This window comes from Cervus elaphus, chromosome 15, assembly GCF_910594005.1.
Source record: "Cervus elaphus chromosome 15, mCerEla1.1, whole genome shotgun sequence".
Classification (NCBI taxonomy): Eukaryota; Metazoa; Chordata; class Mammalia; order Artiodactyla; family Cervidae; genus Cervus; species Cervus elaphus.
Window position 1 is genome coordinate 60,555,832 of NC_057829.1, and position 16,926 is coordinate 60,572,757.

Sequence of the window (16,926 nt, forward strand, 5' to 3'; positions counted from 1 at the left end):
ACTTGTTTCCAACACCCTCCCTTTCCTCTTCCTGGCATACCTTCAAACCCATTTGACAAATATTATTGTATCTTCCATTTGTAAGTCCCTGTGGCAGATGTGGGGTGTAAACAATTTGCTCACAGTCTAGCGAGGAAGGCAGACATACATACAACCAACTCTAATTGAAGCCAGACTCTGCGAAGTGCTAATGATCATAGCTAACATTGGTAATTTGTTATGTGCCAGACACTGTCATTTTTATATGCATTGTCTCATGTAATCTTCACAAAAAATCTCCTATGATACAGGTTTCTCCATTTGACAGCTGTGGAGGGAAGTTACCTGGCCAAGGTCACCCAGCTAGCAATATTCATAGACAAAGAGGGGAATTTAGATCCTTATAGTCTAGCGGCAAAGCCTGGATTCCTAATAGATTAAGTTCTCCTACTTCCCTCAGAGCCATACTAAAAGTTTCAGGAAAATCTCCTGAGAACCAGAATAGGGAGTGATGATTTTGGGGAAAACTTCTCAAAGGATGGGACACTTCGATGGGACCTAGAAAGATGAGTAGAGTCTGGAGCCCACAGTAAGCATCTTCCAAGTCCCTCAGTGCTTAAAGATCAGTTCTCTCTCTTACCTAAACTACAGGCTAGATTTAAGAGTAAAAAGCTCTTTTCCACATTTTCTAAGTTTCAAGTAGGGAACCTATTTACCTGTTCATCCTGGAGACTTGAAGGCAGAAATCCAGAGTTTGTCTTGCAAGATCATTGGGCCCATTTGGTAAACAGTTTTTACAAATGGCAGTGACTGATCTTGCTTGTACTTGGCCAATCCACATTTTAAGTGTATTTTCTCCCTTGTGTGGTCCTTTGCTTGCTTCTGACTCCATAACCAGTGGTATGCCCAAGAGAAATAATGTTTAATCCCACCTGCCTGTGCAGAGAGAAGGTGAGGACTGGGGCACATCCCCTGGTCTGTTCCCTGTGAGCTGCCCAAAATTGAGGGCAGCCCTTGCAGTGAAGAAACATCAAAGCTCTGGATGGTTTGATGAAAGTGCAGATTGGCTGAGGTACTGGCTTTGTCTTGGTGAGTGTGTGTGTGCTCTGAGGCAGTGTTTCTTATACGTCAATGTGCAGTGCCTGTGCATCACTGTGGACCTTGCTAAAGCGCAGTTTCTGGTCCAGCAACTCTAGAGTGTTGGCCTGAGATTCTGCATGTCTGACAAGTTCCCAGGTGGCAGTAATGATGCCCCTACTTAGGCCACACTTCAACTACCATGTCATAGGGCCATTGCATGTCTTAGTCTCAGGACTTATTTTGGTACCAAATAACCAAGCCCTGCCTCCCCAGACCCCCATCCACTGAAGCTACCACTTTGAGTTACTGATCAGCTATGTCATTGCAGGATGATAGGAAACCTAATTCTTTCATTCATCTGTTCTTTCAGTAAATGTATATCCCAGAATTTTGCCACACAAGAAACAAATCTGAATCTTAATCACATACAATCTGTTATTACACAAAAAAGGCCCTGTGTTGGATTTCCTGAATATCTCCCACCTTTTCTCTGTGTCTCCAAGATTCCTTAAGCTGCTTTCATTCTCTGTCTGCAACCTGGGAAGTACTGGCTGTCCAAGTACTTTGCTGGGTGTCTGGAGTGCCAGTGAGCTGGGGCTAGCAAGGATTCAGAACTCCGAGACCGGGAGCAGCATGGCAGGGACACTGTCTGCACTGCAGAAGACAGGTGAGAAGGATCCCAGACACAAAGGAGGAAAGTTGAGTGCAGGGAGGATGGATGGAATTTCTTTAGGTTTGGAAAATTGAAGGAATGTTAAGGAAAAGAGAAGTTGTTGGAGTAGAGAAGGCAGGAAAGAGTTTGCCTAACATACTTCCATCTCACAGTTTTTGTGCTGGAATTTCAAAATGAATTTAGAGACCCAGGAACAATGGCAGTACACGCCCTACATAAAGAGGCATTTCCTTCTAATCCACAGAAAGGATGTGGACAATTCCTTTATATCCGTGAGGATGTAAGGAATATGGCACATACTTGTTAAAAAACAAACACATGAAATATGAATTAGAGGAGAAAAGAAAAACAATCACTCGTGACAGTATTTTGGTGTATTTCCTTGCAGTTCCTTTTTCTAGCCTGGGTTCTCTCTCTTTTAGCACTTACTAGACAAGGACTTTGCAAAATTAAGAGATGGCACTGTGATAGTGAGGTTGTATATACAATTTTAAAGCCAGATTTCTAGTGCAGTAATAAAGGACAGGTATTTTCTGCCTCATAGCATAGTCTTTGTTAGCATAATTTTGATAGTCACATAGTTTAACAATGTCCCTGTTATTGAACATTTAGTCTGTTGCCATTCCAGTAAACATCTTTGTGTGTGAAGTTTTTCCATGTGTGGGGTTCCATGCTGAGGATAGATTCCCAGAAGCAGAATGATTGGATTAAAATTTGTAAAAAATTTTTAAAGTTCTTGATTACTGTCAGCAAGTTGCTTTACCAAAGTGGGACCCTTCGTGTTTCCACAGCAGCTCCTGTTTTGCTACATCCCTGAGAGGTTAGGTTGTTTTTTTTTTTCAGTAGTCTTACCCACTTTTATGTTGTTTTAGTTTGTATTTGTTTGGTTGCCAGTGAATTTGACATTTTACACATGGTGTTCTCCTTTTGTATGCTCTCTCATTGCCTGTTTCTTACTCATTTTATTTTATGTTTGAAATTAATTTATGTGAGCTCTTGATATAATAAATATATTCAAGTTTTTATGCTATATTTGCAACAGTTTTTCCTGAAATCTTAGTGTTTTTATACAGAGATTTACAACTATGAATAGATCCAATGCATTTCAATCTGTGGTGTTATATTTCCAAAAAAGTTTGTATTGCATTTATTGTCTCTTAACCCAGAATAATTTTTCTAAAGTGCCAAGTAATTGTCATTTTTATTTAAATCATTACTTTTAATTAATTTTTCATTTTATTTCACAATGATTAGAAAATATGGCTTTAATATTTCTGAGGTTTCTTTGAACCAAAGCATGCAGTGAATATTTACAAATTTGTGAATGCTTGTGAATAAGGTTTATTCTGTTTTTAAGATATGAAATTGGATATTTGTAAATCTATCCAGTCATTTCAATTGTATGGTAATCCCTACTCAACCATAATTTTCTATGTGAAATTATGGTGTATGTGCATTAACTTTTATATGCTTTTATTGTTACTTACTCATTTTCATTCCAGGAGAAAGAATAAGCTGGGAATCAGTTTTTATTATGGCTTATTAGAAAAGGATGGGGAGTGGTGATGGAGACTTAGGACTATAAAAAGAAGTAAAGTAGAGGCAGAGAAGGAATAGTTCAATAAAGTTTTGAGAAAGATGAAAGAAGAGGAGATAAAGTTCTCAGCATCTTAGACAGCAGAACTTTATATGGCTACATAATTTTAGGAAGTATTGAAGTGTGGTGTGAATGAAAACTGTCAGATCTTTCCCTTCCAAATAATAATTGCAGGCCCTAGGTGGCTAGAGCCAAGAGGTGGATCTGGTTGGCAATATTTAGGAGGTGAGGGTCAGAATCTCTGAACTATAAAATTGAAACAGGATTGCTCAAGTGAATAAAGACTCAGACACACATGCACAAAAGACATCTGAAGCAATGTGTCATCAGCAAAATAATTTTTTAGGCATGGCACTGAAAAGGCAGGATATGGAGGACTTTAAAAGCTTCCAGTGAACAAGGATTGGTAAATAGAAAGTAATTGTGCGGTGGGCTTCCTTGGTAGCTCAGCTGATAAAGGATCTGCCTGCAATGCAGGAGACCCAGGTTCGATTCCTGGGTCAGGAAGATTCTCTGGAGATGGGATGGGCTACCCACTCCATTATTCTTGGGCTTCCCTGGTTGCTCAGATGGTAAAGAATCTGCCTGCAAGGCGGGAGACCTGGGTCTGATCCCTGGGTTAGGAAGATCCCCTGGAGAAGGGAAAGGCTACCCACTCCAGTATTCTTGCCTAGAGAATCCCCATGGACTGAGGTGCCTGGTGGGCTGCAGTCCACGGGGTCACAAAGAGTCGAACACGACTAAGCACAGTGTACAGTACTTATATTTTCTAATGTAAGCTGTGTCAAATGTTCTTGGTACCATCTTTTGCTTAATGTCTTCTTTTTTATTTATTGCTTTTTTGTGTATGTGTACTTGCAAATAGTCATAAGGGTTTTTTCATAGATTTATTTTCTTTTTCTTCTTTCTTGGTTGATATAGTAATGGTGGTAGGCTGCAAAGATTGCAGTGCTGAATCCTTGGAATTTATGAATGTTTCCTTATATGGAAAAAAAGTCTTTGCAAATGTCATTAAATTAAGGAATTTAAACTGGGGAGATTATCCTAGATAATCACAGATTGTCTAATAAGAGAGAGGACGAGAGAGACCTGACACAGAAGAAGGCAGTGTAATCACTGTAGCAACATGTTGTGCTACTGGCTTTGGATGGGGAGAGAGGTCCATGGCCAAGGAATGGGGATTGCACAGAATGCCATCAAGCAGTTGGAGAAGGAAAGGTAGCCCTGCCCACACTTTATTTTAGTCCTGTGAAACTGATTTCAGACTGGGCAACTTCAGAATTATAAGAGTAAATGTGTGTTGCTTTAAGCCATTGAGTTTATGGTAATTTGTTATGGTAGCCGTTAGGAAACTAATACAGTTAAGTATTTAATACATGGATGTGGTGATGGCTTAGTTCATTAACCCACAGGTTTATAGAGTGTATTGAGTCACATGATGTTCCAGTCCAACAGCCACATGCTGTTCCTGTCAACTCGCAGTTCTCAAACAACTATTTAAAGTTGGTACTGTCCCTCTGTTACAAAATGAGAAACCAAGGAATAAATAGTTAATTGACCTTCCAAAAGTCTCTCAGTTGGTAAGTGCTGAGGTGGAGATTCGAACCCGTAGTTGTTGATCTTATTATTTTGAAATATAGTTCACATACCATGTAATTAACACATGTAAAGCCTATGATTCATTGTTTTTAAACACATTTACAAAATTGTACAGACATCACTATGATCAATTTTAGAACATTTTATCACCACAAAGGGAAACCCTGTACCCATTAGCGTGAATTTAATTAACTTCCATGTAGTTCTTTTCTCACTTTCTTTATTTTTGAGTTCTTAATTTTAGTTCGTTTCATAATGATCTGGTACCTGTGAAAGTAATTTTTTAGAAAGGGCATCAGTGTGGTAAGAGAGTGACAACCTGTCTAAATATAGATACCTTATCCCCTTCAAGTAATTGGAGGTATTCCTCTATTGTTTTGAGAAGTTTGATTCTGTAAAGAAGTTTGAGGACACTGTATGTTAGAAAAACAGCCTGAATGTTTTTCTATTCTCTATTCCTGACATAATTTTCACAGTAAGACAACCAAGTATAGACTTTCTTTTATAGATTTTGCTTAGAAAATAGTAAACCCTCTTGATTTCCAAATTCAGGACTTCTTTAGGGTAAGAAATATTTCTCTGGTCATAACTTGAATCAGTGCTCATATTTTGTTCATTTGCTTTTCTTCTTCAGTGATTTATTATTTTGATTGCTTATCTCTGAGCTTACTCCATCTTTCTTCTCTTTCTTTCTTTCCTTTATTTTACTTTGTATTTTGACAATATTTTCCTAAGATTATTCTCTATATCTCTGATTCAGTTTCCCTTAATTATCTCTAGTATGAACTTCCATTCAGCTGCAATATTTTAGATTTCTATGAAATCTATCTCAGTGTGTTCTCTTCTCAGAGCAACATCTTCTTATAGCCAACCAAAAAATAAATAAATACTTTCCTCTCTTTCCTGCATCATATCTATTTTGGAAGCAGGCTTTCCCTCTATCACTTTTTCTACCTTATTGCAAAATTTATTTAATCTAAGGCCTTATCCTTGAAGGAAAAGAGATATTTTCTGTATGTGTGCACAGATGAATGTGTTTGTTGTCAACTACAAATTGGCCCTTGCCATCTACCTCTGTTGTAGCCACACATTCTGGGAAACAAACTCACTCAGAAGGATAATGCAGATAGTGGAGTGCAGTTTATTACACCAGCGGGCCCAAGGCAGAGTCTCCTCTTAGCCAAGGACCCTGACCAGTTTTTCTGAAAACTTTATATACCCTAAGTGTACGTGCCCAAACCCACCCCCCCCCAAATTCCCTGAAACTAGTCTGAACAAAGGAAAAGAAAGATACAATCAAAGTTAACCCGTGATTCATATGCCTTAAGCTTAGGCAGTTAACAGTGGACAATTATCAATAGGCCTGTGGTCATATCCCAATAAGCATAATAGAATTTATGCTTCTATTCAGTTACACAGATAATTAGGGTATTCTTTTAGGCAACAGAGAGTCTAGGTATGAGCCCTGGGGCTCTTCCATCCAGGGGGCCTGGTTTTCCAGTTGGTATGTCATTTCCATAGATACTGGGCATCTAGCTCAAAGTCCACAGTCCGGGTGGAGTCCTGCTTTCAAGATGGAGCCTGTTCTGTCTGTTTCCTCCTTCACTGCCTCCTCTTGATGCTCTTATCTCATAGTATGAGCATCATTCACAGGGATATATTGCACCCTGACTCTCCAACCTCCAATCTGGGAGAATGACATCACCTTTTGGGTTACAAACTTCATAATACATTGTAAAATAAAGGGTCCACAAAGCAGAGCCATCAAGGCAACTATAACAATGGTAAATATAGTTTTCCACCAATCACCCTTCACAGAAGATAGGACTGAAGTCCAAAAAGGAAGATTATCATCAGACATAACTTTTACCTGACCTTCCATGTCATCTAAGGTGGCTGATATATAGCCAGATAAATCAGGAATATATACACAACATTCAGCTTTAATCACGGGTTTCCCTGATGGCTCAGACGGTAAAGCGTCTGCCTGCAATGCGGGAGACCTGGGTTCAATCCCTGGGTCGGGAAGATCCCCTGGAGAAGGAAATGACAACCCACTCCAGTACTCTTGCCTGGAAAATCCCATGTCCGGAGGAGCCTGGTAGGCTACAGTCCATGGGGTCACAAAGAGTCGGACACAACTGAGCGACTTCACTTTCACTTTCAACTTTAATTATAGCACAGGTCCCTCTTTGTTCTGAAACTATGGTTAGTCTCAAGATGATACCAGCAAGTCCTTGTAGCAGCAGTTGATTGTAGAGCTTCATCTCTTTTTCTTCTTTAAGATGATCTTGGTTTCCCGGGGATCGGCAGGGTCCTTTTGTGTAGTCCACTCGGCGTCCTCCAGGTCTGCATGCTATACTCTCTTCACCCTCATGTCGTGGTCCCAGGGAGTGACACCTGCAACTTTAACTGAGGCAAATTTTCTGACACCTGTTTTATTATGGGAGGGGGCCTCCCTTCCAGGTGTTCAAAGGGCAGTGTGCCTTTTAGCTGAATCCCTGGAAGTTTCTCTCTGTGCCGAGAGGCAGCATTGACCTGTGAGCAAGCAGTGCAGTTCTGAGATTTTGTCCTGCATTGGGAAGAGAGGCAGGGAGTCAAGAAGTATTTTCAAATTAGCTCTTCTAGTTTATCATGGCCTAGATGGGTCGCTTGGTGTGTTTGGCTTACCAGTGTGGGTGCCAGCTCCTCTGGTACCAATAATTTGCCACTTGGCGATTCCCATCATCCCTTTTCAGTCTTGATGGCCTCTTCTGCTTTGGCTAGTTGGTTTTGGGCTTCAGTGTATTTTGGAGAGTCTAGCGTTAGCTCAGGTAGCTCCACCAATTTGAGAGCTTTAATAGGGGCTTCACTTAATAGGGTCACCCCCAAGCCCTCGGCCGCTTGTTTAGCAGTCTTATCTGCCAGTCTGGTCCCTGAGCCCAGGGGGTATCCTCTTTTTGATGTCCTCAGCAGTGTATGACTGCAACCCTTTCTGGTTCCCAGGCAGGATCTGATAGGGTCTTGATTTCTTCCTTATTTTTAATATCTTTTTTCACTAGCTGTCAAAGGCCTCTCTCCTTATACAGAGCCCTGTAGTGTGGCAAAAGCATACCTGGAGTCTGTGTAAATGTTTGTCTTCTTACCTTTTGACAGCTGGAGGGCCTGGATTAGAGCATATTGTTCGGCCCGTTGAGTGGACCAGTGTGATGGCGGAGAGCTAGCCTCAACGATGGCTTCTTCCATGGCTACTGCTTATCCTGACAGTCATTGTCCTTGTCTCACCAGGCTGTTGCCATTGGTGTACAGGACCAGATCTGGGTCTGGGATTGGCTGGTCTCTCAAGTCAGGTCTGCTGGCATATTTCCTTGCAATCATGTGAGGGCCCACCTTCTCCCACAAGAAAGAGAGTGGCCAGATTTAGGGCCTGATAAGGCTCAGTAGTAACATGGGGGTTCTCACATAGCAGTCCCTAGTATTGAGTAATCCAGGATGTTGACAGCCATTTATGGGGGTCCCCTCACAGGAGAGTGTTGACCTCATGTGGGACTTTTACAAACAAATCTTGGCCCAAAGTCAGTTTGGCTGCCTCCCAGACCAGTAAGACAACTGTAGCAACTGCCTGTAAGCATCCCAGTCACCCAGTGGCAACATTGTCCAGCTGATTAGAGATAAGTCACTGGTCTGTCCCATGTCCCCATAATCTGGGACAACACTCCCATAGCCTCCTTGTCCTTTTCATTCACGTAAAGAGTAAACGGCTTAGCAAGGTCTGGCAGGCCCAAGGGGTGCTGACATAATAGTACCGGGTTTGAGTTCTATTACCAGTGGGACTTGTTTTGCAAGCCTGCGGTGGGTGGGGGTGGGGGTTGTCTTCTGCCCAGACCTCAGGGAACTGTTGAGTTAACTCTTTCTGTTTCTCTCTCTGTTCTTGACTGTTTAGCCCGTCCAATTTCCCTTCCTGGAGATAGTGCAACCTCCATTCATCTTGAGGGGTTACCGAGAGGAAGAGTAAATAGGTGGTTGAGCCCACTCGAACAGTGGGTCTTTCGTGGGGGAAAAGGTCACTTGTGCCCCCAATTTAGATAGCAAGTCTCTTCCTAACAAAGGTACTGGGCATTCAGGGATGTATAAAAATTCACGAGTCACTTGGTGTCCCCCCATCTGACATTTTCAGGGTAGGCTAGAGACACAAAAGGCTGCATTTATCACCATTTGAGACCTGAGCAGCCTCTGGCTGGGTCTATTGGCGTGTAAAGTCTATAGGCCTCGTACAGTCTTTCGCAGAACTCAGAAGGTGATTCGCTTTCCCTTTGAATCACTTCGGAGGGTTTTGTGATACTCATAGCTTTCCGGGCCCCTCTCTTGAGACCTTGTAAAGTAGCCGCCGGATCTCTCTCCAGGAGGCCCCGCCCTTCCTCTGTGTTATAGCCCCAGTTGGGCTCCTCATCGGGGGCGGCTAGTTCTGCCCATGCTGCAGGTTTGCAGTCCCCTCAGGTGCCATTTCTGTGAACCATTTTCTGGTCTCAGTTAGGATCCTGTGTCCTTCCTCAGTGCTGAAAAGGGAGACTAGTAGTCGGATTATGTCATCCTATGTAGGGCGGTGGGTTTGAAAAATAGTCTCCACTAGCCTAATCATGGCTCGTGGCTCCCCCGAGTACAGTGGAGCGCGTCTCTGCCAGTTTAATATATCCGTAGAGGAAAATGGCTGGTAACAATAGGCTACAGGGGGCTGATGGTAGTGCCCCATGCGTCCTGACCTGGAGGCTGCTGTAGCTCTCTGAGGGGCATCTGTAGTGGGGTTCTTTCCCCCTGTTCCTTGGCGGAGTGCAGCCTCTGTCTAATTGCTGTGTTTTCTCCCCCCTTCCCATCAGTACTCACCGGGAGAGGTGGATACAATCTAGGAGGTCCAGCTGAGGTGGAATTCTGGGGGCGTTGACCAGAGGTCTCCATTGCTGAGATTGGAGCCTGCTGAACAGCGGCTCTACGAGCTCCGGGAGAGCTGGTGGAAGAGCAGTGGCTGCTGCCGGAACTTCACCCGGCCCTGGATTGGGCATTAAGGCGGCCTCCGGTCCTGGTGGAGCACTGGGAGGCAGGCGTGTCATTATCCAGTATGGGGGAGGGGTTAGGTCTGCTGCTGCTGCTGCTGCTAAGTCGCTTCAGTCGTGTCTGACTCTGTGTGACCCATAGACGGCAGCCCGGTCATCCCCGTCCAAATCCTGTAGAATTTCCTTTCTTATCATCAGTCAATTTTTGTGCCACTAATATTCTTCCCTTTCCCTTCTGGATACAGAACCTTGTCCAAGTAGGAGGGTCTTGAGCTAACCCTAGCCATGAGTCAATATATAGACATTGATCCAGGTGTCCTCGCTCTCCTGTGACTACTGTATAGACTGCTTCCACTATTTTTAAGTTCACGGTGTTCCCTGGTGGCCATCCTACTCCCACAGAGGGCCATTCGACCTCACAGAGTATGTGGAGATGGTTAGGCTTCATTTTCACCCCATAGTCTCCTCCAAATCCCTTCTTTAAATTTTAAATCATGCACTCCAATACAGTTGCCTTAGATTCACTCCCCCGCATCTTGCTTACCTTCTCAGACCTTCTTCTACTTTTCCTTTTCGTTCTGTCTATGAAGTTCTCAGTACCCTATGTACTTCTGATATTTCCTCTCAATGACACTTAAATTGCCATTCTGCCTCCTTCCTAATTGGGGTGAGAAGAGCCTTACCTGCCAAATCCCAGAGGGAGAAGGGGGATCGGCATGTCTTCACCTGCCGGTCAGCACGGCCAAACGAGAACACCACGTGGTCCAAGACTGTTTCTCCCTTAACTTTTAAAGTCCATTCTGCCTTGGTGGGCTTGATCAGGTGCGGATGAAAATACAGATGGGTTAAGTATCCCACGTCCCAGGCCATCTCCAGAAAAGCCAATTCGTACTCACTTATGTATCCTCCTCCTTCTAGCCTGACAATTCCGAGGGGGTCAAGAATTTCATAGCAGACGGGACACCTCCTTGGGGAGGGCAGATTATGAGCACACAAAAACCAAGTTTCTTCTCCTAAAAATCCCCTGGCAATTGCTCGGTAATAATTTTCCCCAAGATGGTGTGGACACCACCTCCTAAATGACCTTCACAAATTTCCTTCCTAAGCCCTAACACGCTTTTCAACCTGTATACCAAGCAATCGTTGCCACCTGCCTATTCCAGGCTCCTGTGGGCCTGTGCCCCCCTTCTAATCCCTCCCAGGGGAGTGATCAGGCCCCCTCTTCCACCCTACCGGGCGGGTTCCTCCTCACCTGAGCGCTCAGTTCCCCTGCTGCTGTCCACTGCCTGCTAACATGAAAGGTCCGGTCATTGAGAAGCAGAATCCTTCCAGAAGGGCGAGGCGCCTTCCCCCTCTAGAAGGTCCAAGCCGCAAGGCCTCGGAATAGTCCCAAATGGGACTTGTCTCCTCAAAGTGAGGAGTCTCCCGGCCAATGCACCAAATATTGTAGCTACACATTCTGGGAAACAAACTCACTCAGAAGACAATGCAGATAGTGGAGTGCAGTTTATTACACCAGCGGGCCCAAGGCAGAGTCTCCTCTTAGCCAAGGACCCTGACCAGTTTTTCTGAAAACCTTATATACCCTAGGTGTATGTGCCCAAACCCAACCCCCCAAATTCCCTGAAACTAGTCTGAACAAAGGAAAAGAAAGATACAATCAAAGTTAACCCGTGATTCATATGCCTTAAGCCTAGGTAGTTAACAGTGGACAATTATCAATAGGCCTGTGGTCATACCCCAATAAGCATAATAGAATTTATGCTTCTATTCAGTTACACAGATAATTAGGGTATTCTTTTAGGCAACAGAGAGTCTAGATACGAGCCCTGGGGCTCTTCCATCCAGGGGGCCTGGTTTTCCAGTTGGTATGTCATTTCCATAGATACTGGGCATCTAGCTCAAAGTCCACAGTCCGGGTAGAGTCCTGCTTTCAAGATGGAGCCTGTTCTGTCTGTTTCCTCCTTCACCTCTACAGGCATAGAACCGTGTGCTGCTGCAGCTGCTGGCTTTTAACATCCCCTGAAGGGAGTTCAGAGTGGAGAGCAGAAATGAGGCACTCTGCTCTGGAAAAACTGGCAGAACAGGTCTTCAGATAGATACTTCAGAAGCTGATTTTATGAGCCCAATTCTTTTATCTCCTCATCTAGAAAAGCACTAAATTTCTTCTCAGGGACTTCTGCTTCTTTTGATTAGCAGAAACCTTCTACAAAAATATGTGCTTAATTGCATGTACTCCCCCTTCACCAAAATCACATATATACTGACCTTCCACCCAACTCTTTGGAGCAGTTTCTCAAGGCTGTCTGAAATGCTATTTCTGCATCTATATTCCTCATTTGGCTCCAAATAAAACTTAACTTGCAACTCCCACGTTGTGCATTTTTCTTAAATCAACAGTGTCTTTCATCTTATTCTAAAAGGAGTTTAAGGAAGCATTAGGGGAGATTCATCCTAGTTCAGTGTTAGAGATGAGGAATGAGTGGTCTCCCCTTGACTCTCTTAGATCCATCTGGATCCTGGAATAATACAGTCACCAAATTCTAGGTATTCTGTGAGTGGGAAGATATCTCAGTCCTCTACCCATAAAAATCTCACTAGGATACAGGAAAGAACAGTTCTGTTGCCATAGAGTCGTATTTCAGAGGATAGTGAGACTAGTGGTGTCAGGATTCTGTCAATATTTTTGTCCAGAGGCATAAAGGCATTCAGGAAGGACCCTTCTCTGGGCCCATTTTCTTGCTTTTCCCCTTTTCTACTGACAGCAAACCTCCATTAAACTGCAGAGTGAGCTTGATACTGCTTAGTATCTTGGCCAAGTAATGCCTTTTTTGGAGAACAATTCTAAGTCTCTGTATCCTCCTGGGTAGACCTAAGGTTACCAGTTCACAGAGGCAAAACCCCCACACACAAACAAGCAAAACAAAGCAAGACAAAACAACAAACCCAGGGGCTTCCCAAAGAGTTCCGTCCCCCCTCCCATCACGTCCTGCTTCTCTTCTCCCATAGTGAGCTTTAAAAAAAAATTATTTATTTAATTTTGGCTGCACTGAGTCTTCATCGCTGCACAAGGGCTTTCTCTAGTTGCACAAGCGGGCCTCTCATTGAGACCAGGTCTAGGGTGCATGGACTTCAGTAGTTGTGGCTCACAGGCTCTAGAGCATGGGCTCAGTAGTTGGGGTACATGGGCTTAGTTGTCTGGCAGCATGTGGAATCTTCCCAGATCAGAGATCGAACCTCTGTCCCTTGCATTGCAAGGCAGATTTTTAACCACTGACCACCAGGGAAGCACCTATAGTGTGCTTTGGTTGGCTCCAAGTTAATGAGTATCATGAGGGCCATCTGAGACCTCTGCTTATTCTCCCTGGTCATGCTGTCTTGTCTCAGAAGAGGTGATGCTTGCCATTAATGTCATTTCTTAATACTAATGCACTGACATTTTTTGAGGGAAAAAATAATTTCTTTTGGGATACAGATACAGATTTTCATAAGAATGTGAGAACATATATCAAAGTATTTTCAGTTCTGCTATCATCATACTTAGTGGTCATACGACTTGGCTTTGTGAGATACTCTGGCAGGAATAAACCAAGAAGTTGGTGAGCAATGGGAAGAGACTAGTATTGGGCTTTGGCAACAGTCCATTAGGTAAGAGATGATGGGGACCTGCCCTAAGGCATTGATGGTGGGTAGGGGAGGGAAGTGGGCTTCTCTGGTAGCTCAGCAGTAAAGAATCCACCTGCAATGCAGAAGCTGCAGGAGATTTGGGTTCAGTCCCTCAGTTGGGAAGATCCCCTGGTGGAGGGCTTGGCAACCCACCCCAGTATTCTTGCCTGTAGAGTCCCATGGACAGAGGATTTGGGCAGGTTACAATCTGTGGGGTCGCAGAGTCAGACATGACTGAAGCAACTTAGTACGCATGCACACAGGGGAGGGGGATGGATGGTAGGGGCTGGATTTAAGCAATATTTATGAGGTAGAGTCTGAGGTAGAGGGTGGGTGGTTTTTTGGGAGAGGAGATGGAGATGTTAAGATTTATTCTCAAGTTTAGCTGTGAATTATTGGGTTAATACATATTTATGGATAAGACTAGGAATGGGGGAGGGACAGTGGATTTGGCAGGGGCAGAGAGAGATAATAAGTTCATCCTGGCACATGATACATATGAGACGTTTATAAGACATCAAGGCAGAGCTATTTTGTTGGTTGATGGAAATTTGAGTCTAAAGCTTGGAGAGGTCTGAGCAAAATCGAGAGATAATGGGAGCTGGAGTTGGAGCATGGAGTCAGTGGTTGAAAATATGAGCATTTAAAGTATGAGTCACTCTGGAAACTATAGAGAATGAAAACAGAGAGGCTGAAGAACAGAACCCAAGGAAACACCAACAATAAAGGGATGGAAAGAGAAAGGACTTAAGAAGAGAGATTCAGAAAGAAAGCCTAGAAAGGTAAAAGAAAGCCAAGGAGAGTCTGAACCCGGTAGCCAAGGAAGAGCATGTCTTGAGACCACAGCTTCTAGAAGTGCCAAAACTTCCAATTAGCCAAGAAGGAGAATGAGAGGAAGTATCGTATTTTCTCTTTTTCTAGCACACTTCCCACCTCTACTCGTGCCCCATAGTGTAATGTTTTGGAGAGTTAGGAGGCACTCTATAGTATTTCTACACACAGACCCTTAATCCCCCCAGCAAAACCCTTCAAACTCTAATGGTACATTTTACAGTGGAAGAGATGTGGTCAGGTTTGAGAATTTGGAGCTTATGAATATTCTTGATGGAAACTGACTTAGTGGAATATTAAGAGGTTAAACAGCAGATATTAAGAAAGTAGGAACATTGAGCTTATTACATGACTCAGGAAGTGAGGTGGTGGAGGGAAAGAGAGCTGACTTGAGGGGTGAGTTAGGTCAAAGGAAGAATGTTGCAGACTAGAGTGGACTTGATTATGTTTAAAGGAAAAGAGCCAACAACGGGGGATTCCTAGCAGTCCAGTGGTTTAGGACTCTGTGCTTTCACTGCTGAGCCAACCAAAGGAAGATGAACTCATTCGTTCAACAAGTATTTACTGAGCAAAGAATATATATCAAGCACTGTTCTAGGCACTGAGGATACAGTGGATAGCAAAACAAAATCCTTAACGTCACAGGGTTTATGTTCTGGATGGAGGTGTGGGGGCATACAGATAATAAGCAAAGGAAGAAAGTAAGATGTATATTAGTGATGATAAGTAATCTAATTAAAGCAGGCAAGAGGATTGAAACGTCTAGGGAGGTTATAATTTTAGATGAGGATTTTAGATAAGGATCTCTTTGAGTAGGTCCTGATTTGGGACTTTTTGTTGTTTCCTGGACCTGGAGGTTTGTTTCCTTTCCCAGGTTAGAGAAGTTTTTAGAGAAATAGCTTAGAGAAGCTATTATATCTTCAGATACGTTCTCTGCCTATTTCCCTCTCTCTTCTTCTGGGACCCCTATAATGCAAATGTGAGAATGCAATATAGTCTTAGAGGTCTCTTATTTAAACTTTATTCATTTTTTTTTAATTCTTTTTTTGTTCAGCTTCAGTGATTTCCTCCACGCTTCTCATTAGCTGATCCATTCCTCTATATCATTTAGTCTATTGTTGGTTGCTTCTAGTGTATTTTTTAAATATTTATTTGGCTGCCTTGGGTCTTAGTTGTGGCATGTGGGATCTCTGTTATATCAATGGACTCTTTAGTTGTGGTGTGCAGGTTTACTTGCTGTGCCGCATGTGGGATCTTTAGTTCGATGACTAGGTGTCAAACTCACATCCCCTGCATTGCAAGGCAAATTCTTAACCATTGGACCATTAGGACAATCCCTCCTTCTTCTGTATTTTTCATTTCAGCTATTGTTTCTTATTTGTGTTTTCTCTTTGTTAAAACCTTCTAACTCCTCACTCTGTTCATCCATTCTTCTCCTGAGTTCTTTGACCTTTGCAATCATTACCTTGACTTCTTTACTGAATGAATTGCCCATCTCCAACTTCACTTAGTTTTTCTTCTGGAATTTTATCTTGTGTCTTCCCTTGGAACATGTTCCTCTGTCACCTATTTTGTCTAACTTGCTGTTTTTATTTCTATGTAGCTGGTAGGTTGGTTATATTTCCTGACCTTGGAGAAGTGGCCTTTTGTAGGAGATGTCCTATGAGTCCCAGCAGTGCACTCCTCTCTGGTCACCAGATCTATATGCTCTAGATGTGCCCCCAGGTAAGCTCTGCCTGTCTTTTGTTTGTGGCAGGCTGACTGCTGTGGATGGTCTGGTAGGTATGGCTGGCTCCCAGTCTGGTTGGTTACTAGGTCCTGCTTTGTGTGAAGGCTGCTAGCTCCAGGTTGGTGGGGCTGGGTCACGAAGCAGCTGATTGCAGAACCCCAGGAGTCTCCAGGCTAGTGCTGGCTCAGTGATGGGCAGAGTCAGGTTCTGGAATAGGGGTTGTGGGGTCAGGGTTCCCTGATCTAGTGTTGGCCTGTTGGCAGGTGGAGCTTGTTCCTGACATGGCTGGCTGTGTGTTCTGGGGTGTCCTAAAGCAGGTGCTGGCCTGCTGGTGAGTGGGGCCAGAAACTGGGGCAGCTAGTTGGATAGCCAAGGCATCTCAGAGCCATTGTTGATCTGTTGGTGGGGGAGTGGTCAGGGCCTAAGGGTTCTCGGGGCTAGTATTGACCTGATAGTGGGTGGAGCTAGAGCCCAAGGGATCCAGGGGATCCTGGATCTCAAAATCTCTGGTTATAGGGTGCTGAGGGTGTCCAGAAGCTGGTGTCTGCCTGTAGGTGGGTGGGACTGGATCTCAGGGTGTCTTAGGGCTGGTGCTGGCCCACTGGTAGATAGGACCAGGTCCCAGAATCTCTGACTGCAGAACCCAGGGGTCTGAGAGCAGGTGTTGGGAGTGCTTATAGGTGGGGCCAGTTCTTGACACAACTGGCTGCAGGATCTGGGATGTACTGAAATTTGTGTTGGCCTG

At 43.8% G+C, this 16,926-nt stretch overlaps 1 protein-coding gene and 1 long non-coding RNA gene across 4 annotated transcripts in view; one reads left to right on the forward strand and one right to left on the reverse strand.

The window, feature by feature from the left end:
- Positions 1 to 9,963, reverse strand: part of LOC122709147 — a 30,375-nt gene extending 20,412 nt beyond the window's left edge. The window contains exon 1 of the long non-coding RNA XR_006345421.1: positions 9,789 to 9,963. This is a non-coding gene — a long non-coding RNA (uncharacterized LOC122709147). The remainder of the gene's footprint in view (positions 1 to 9,788) is intronic.
- ENTPD1 (ectonucleoside triphosphate diphosphohydrolase 1) overlaps positions 1 to 16,926 on the forward strand; it is a 97,603-nt gene that overhangs the window by 2,698 nt on the left and 77,979 nt on the right. The window lies entirely within an intron of this gene.